This window comes from Dasypus novemcinctus, chromosome 1 (assembly GCF_030445035.2).
Source record: "Dasypus novemcinctus isolate mDasNov1 chromosome 1, mDasNov1.1.hap2, whole genome shotgun sequence".
In the NCBI taxonomy this organism is placed as follows: domain Eukaryota; kingdom Metazoa; phylum Chordata; class Mammalia; order Cingulata; family Dasypodidae; genus Dasypus; species Dasypus novemcinctus.
Genome location: NC_080673.1, coordinates 98,485,497 through 98,491,111, shown reverse-complemented (window position 1 = coordinate 98,491,111; position 5,615 = coordinate 98,485,497). Strand labels below are relative to the sequence as shown.

At 38.2% G+C, this 5,615-nt stretch overlaps 1 pseudogene; it reads left to right on the top strand.

Annotated features, from left to right (window-relative positions):
• Positions 1–572: 572 nt before the first annotated feature.
• On the top strand, positions 573–671 carry LOC111764468 (U6 spliceosomal RNA; annotated as a pseudogene).
• Positions 672–5,615: the final 4,944 nt, after the last annotated feature.

The following is a 5,615-nucleotide window of genomic DNA, read 5'->3' as shown; positions in this document are numbered from 1 at the left end:
CTAATTTCTGAAACCTATTAAAATTCCAGGCTGGGGTTTTTTCCCCCTCTCTTTTGATTCAGAAGGTAGAATTTTAACTTGTAAATTTTTATTATTCCCACTCATCTAAGAGGGAGACGGACGGAAGGAAGGAAGGAAGGAAGGAAGGAAGGAAGGAAGGAAGGAAGGAAGGAAGGAAGGAAGGAAGGAAGGAAAAACTGGCAAACTTAAAATTGGTGGAGCTGGGTTTTTGGAGGAAAGAGTAGAATATGTTGGAGTTCTCTGGATGGGTTTTGTATTACTTTTGTATTATTTATTTAACTATCCTTTAAGTTTGAAATTATTTCAAAATAAAAGGTTTTTTGTAAAGATTTCTTCTCTCTTTTATTTATCTGAATTCTATTTTTCTAAGAATTGGATTATAGAGAAATATATCTGAAGACAGTACTTACTATCCATGAGTTTTTGCCAATAGTAAAGTTATATAGTGAGCATCCCAGATAATGACTTCACAATTTAGTTTGGAAGATCATATATAGTTTTAAGATTTCGCATAAAATTTGCTTTAAATGCTCATTCAACAAGCTATATGAGTGCTCGCTTCAGCAGCACATATATAGAAATTGGAATGATACAGAGAATGGCCCCTGTGCAAGGATGGCACACAAATTTGTGAAGCATTCCATTATTTTTTTGTAATGATGACTGTGCTTATGAACCTTTACTTTTGAAACTGAAACTTAGTCTAGTAGTATAGGGTACCTAACAGTTACCTTCTGAGAACCTCCTTGTTGCTCAAATGTGACCTCTCTCTAAGCCAAACTCAGCATATAAATGTAATAACTTTCCCCCAGCATAGGACATGACTCATGGGAATGAGCCTCCCTGGCACAGAGGGATTACTATCAAGCACCAACTAATAATGCAACTGGAGAAAGACCTTAACCTAAAGGGGGGAAAGGTAAAGACAAATGAGTTTATATGGCTAAGAGACTTCAAAATGCGTTGGGAGGTCATTCCAGAGGTTATGCTTATGCACATCTCAGCAGGATCTGATTGACTGTCAGGTAAATATTACCTCAAATAGAAGGGCTACTGCTCTCTCTTGGAGACATCCAGACACTATAGTCAGGGAAGATAGCTCAGGAGTTTGGTGCCTTGCCAGTAGGCCCTACTTTGGAATTTATTCTCCCCAGTGTGACAGAGTTGGACTCAGTTGTGGTTTCCCTACACATGACCCTTCTGATGCCTCTATTTGAACCTCTAAATAGTACTAGAGTTGATAGGTTTATGTCCAAGAGACTTAAATCTTTGGGCTGTCTGTGTACCAGCTGGACCCTGAATCTCAATGGCATTTGCGACACCTACTCTCCAGTTTACTGGACTCACCCAGGACAACTAACAAGGAAGTGATGTGGACAACCACCATACCATGGAACCAAGAGAGTCTACAACTGCAGGCAAGAGAGTCCCATCCATCTGCCCTATGGGATCAAAGCCCACTGTCAATTATAGGTGGAATGGGCATCACCATCCCAGAATCCTCAGGACTGGGGAATGAACTATGGACTAAAGTAGACTTACTGGCATTCTGTTATATTACAGACTTATTGAGAGTCTAGCAATGGAAGAACTTATATCCTTGATGTGGAGGCAGTGGCCACTGGAGGCTCTGAGGGCAGAGAGAGGGAAAAATAGGTATATAATATGGGGGCATTATTGGGACTTGGAAATTGTTCTGAATGACATTGCAACAACAGATACAGGCCATTATATATCTTGCCATAACCTACAAAATTGTGTGGGAGAGAGTATAAACTACCATGTAAATTATAATCTGTACTTAGTGGCAATGCTCCAAAATGTGTCCACCAATTGTAATGAATGTACCGCACTAATGAAGGATGTTGTGTTAATGTGGGAAAATGTGGGATGTGTAGGGAGGAGGGCATATGAGAATTCCCTATATTTTTTATGTAACATTTATATAATCTAAGTATCTTTCAAAATTAAAGAAAAGTTTTGTGCAAGAAATGCAGAGAGAATGATGAATAGTAAAATACAATTGTGGGCTTCCTTCCTGGAACTTTCATGTTACAGATTTTCTTTCAGAAAGTTTTTCAACTATCTGGAAAGAGGTGGTACAGCCCTAATATAAAGAGATGAAGTTGGTTGTGAAACAAGCTTCTCTTTTATGTGTTCCTAAGAAGTAAAGTCATAATTGTTCATAGTAATGCATTTTCAGGACTAAGCAGAGTAAATATTATCAACACCATGGCATTTTCTCTTTGCCATATTTTCATTTTACATAGAGATTCCATGTTGAGGAATATAAAAGCAGAAGAAAACTTTTCCATTTTATTCATTACAGTTAAATTAACTGATGATTTTAATTACATCTTTATTAAGTTTTTGGCTCTATTATAGTCAAAGGGGAAAGAAATGGTCTCAGGGGATGTGTTTTTTGATAGGGTACCTTCAAACAATGGTAACTCTGTTATACACCTATCCTTTTTTTCCAAATGAATGAATGTATTTCATCAAATTTCTTTGCTAATTTTCACCTGTTTTCTTTCCTATACAACAAAGGTTAACCCATTTTCATTCTTAAGGAAGCATTGAAATGAGGCTAGAAAGAATCAGTACTGCAGGTGTCAAATTAATATTACAAATATATTCCTCAGTCCAACATATATTGAGCTTCTATTCATGTCAGGCACTCTGTTAGGTGCTGAGGATCCAAGCTGAATAATATGCATGGCTCCTGATCTCAGAGGAGACAAACTACTGGAGAAGGCACTAACAACAACCAGAATGTAATGTGGTCTTTGTTATTGTGAAAGTGTAGCAGTTGGAACACTTTAATTGGGCATGTCAGAAAACATGATTCAAATTGGCTTAAGCAATAAGGATATGAATTGGTTCACATAACTGAAATTGGAGGAGGGAAAATGGTTCATAGGACTGACATAGAGTGTATCTCAACCCAGGGATTCAAGTGATGTCACCGGTCTTGGTTTGTGCTTCTCAGCTCTGCCCTCGTCTGTACTGGCTTTGTCCTCAGGCTCCAGTGATGGCCTTGGCAACTCCTGGCTCATTTCTCACGGTATGAAATTAGAAAGATTGGCCTTTTAATACCCAAAATTTGTAGAATGTAATAATTCATCCTCATTTTGTCTTTCTCGCTTTCCCTATTTTACTCCCCTGTTCCTGCACTCCCGCTCTTGAAGATCATATTTCCAAGTTAACGCCCTAGATATAAGACTGTTTCAAGCTCTGCCTTGGGTGAATCTGGGATAAGACAGGGATGTTATCCCAGCACACACTGACACCTCCTTCTGCCTTGCTGATCCATTAAGACAGACTAATGACCTGCTTCTATTTTTTCTGTTCCCCCTCTAACACTATTAAAAACATATTGTTTTTCAGGTTTGTCAATTTCTGAATGTGTGTTCTCAAAACAATTTCACAAAGTGGCTCTTTTTTTCAGATCTGGGAATTAATACTTCTTGTATTTAGCATGCAATTATATGCAAATATCCTGGAACTGATCCTCGGTCACAGGTGATTAAACTAGAGACAGAATCCTGGCAGACAAGCTGGGCAATGCAGACTTTTCCCCAGGAGTTTGGAAACCAGTTGAGGTGTGTTAGATGGTATCTAAGGAAGCTTAATGACTTCCTCCTTCCAGCACTCATAAGAATTGATAGTTAAACACACAGGAGGGATTTTGTCAGCTAGTTGGTTGTTACAACACTGGGAGCTTGAAATAAGCCAGGGTGGGAGAGTCCCATCACAAAAATCAGCAAACACTACAAATCAGGGCTTTTTTTCCCCCTAGAGAGCCACTTTACTAGCACACTACTGCCTCCTTCCCTCTGTATTCTAAAAACATAAGGATAGAGTTAGGGAACAACGTACAGAATCGGCATAAATCAGACAAACCAAATAATCCCAAAACACAGAGCTTTGGTTACTTGTGTTGGGGAATAGAATTTTGGCCTGAGTCCTCTCCTGGAAAGAAGACCTCAGGACTAAAAAGTAGGCTCCACTCAATCTTCTCACCGTTAGCAGGTTTAAGAAACAAACTGAGCCTGCCAGAAACAATCCTTTGTCTAGTCTGGTTACCACCAAGAGACAAAGGACAAGTGGCAGGACAAGTCCACAAATTGACAAGAGACAAGAGAGCTGTGGGACTATGTTAAGGGGATTCTGAAGCCATGACCTCACAGCTGGTTAACAAATGCCAGGCATTGCTCAACTCAACAAGTAAGATAAACCAGCCCTCCTCGAGAGGAGGAACATGCCATAGAATGCAGAGAGGGACAGAGATTTACTCCCAGATTGCTCCCTTGGGAAGGGGAAGGGTGAAGGGCCCTCCCTCAACATAAATGAGGAATTCTGCAGCAGCCATAAAGGTTGATACTGAAAGAGAAGAATGCAGCAGATGATACGAGATAGATAGCACATCTTCTAGGTTATTTGTGACTTTCACTTCCTCTCTGAGGCCCTGCACGTAAAGGCACTTGGGACGGTGTCTAGGTAATAATGTGCACTATAAACGTAAGCCACTATTTATGACTTTATTAATAACAGCATGCTCTTTCAAAGATTATCGTGTTAAATTTATTTAGCCAAACTCCTACTAGTAAATATTTAGGCTCTATCTAGTTCTATATTATTGAATTATTTGATTGAAGCAAATTCCCAATAATGGACTTGAGTCAAAACGCATGACGTTTTTATAATCCTTGTTATACATTATCTTAAGTGGCTCTTAGAAATAATTGAATCTACTTATAATACATTAGTGTATGAATTTCTATAGGTTTTATCAGTGTTTTCTTTTGACCAATTCTTATTATGTATAAATACCTAAAAGTCTTCATCATCCAGAAAAAAATCTAAGCACAGTCATCTAATTTTGTTTTTTATTAACAAAATTGAATGTTTTCCTCATTAAACTTATACAGTGCTTTTGAAGCTTTTTTTTTTTTTTGGAGTTGTGACCAGCATCTCTATAATGGAAGTCAGACCTTCCTGTTTTCTAAGTACACATACAGAATTTATTTCAGATGAGAAGGTTACTACTTTCTAAACACTTATTCCATTAAAACCTACATTACTGCTAAATGTAGGAAAATTTGCTTCTTGATATTAATATTCTGCATGATCTTTTATTCCTGACTTAGTCAGGAATATGGTAACTTCACAGCCACTGTCCATGGTTCATAGACATTTTCTCCCAGTCATTGAATGATTCACTAGATATTTGCCCTGACATTTTCTTCATTCTGCTTCCTTTGCATTTGCCTCATGTACAATCAATCTGAAGCAGCATAGAAGATGAAGAGAGTTCTTATCTCTGTGAATCAACATAGCTTTGTCAGACACAATACTTTCAAATCTTCTCTGTTAAGAAATACAAATAGTTGTGAACAGTTTTGACAAGCAATTTATCCCCCAACACACATACGCACGCACATACACCCATCTAACATCTCTCTAAAGAATTCCACAGAGTTCTGAAACATAACTGTGTTCTTTTACTGAAACACTTCTGCATTATCTTCTAAAACTGAGAACTATTGACTGGGACAAGGGGCAGGCTGTTCATGTCATACTATAGCATTCAT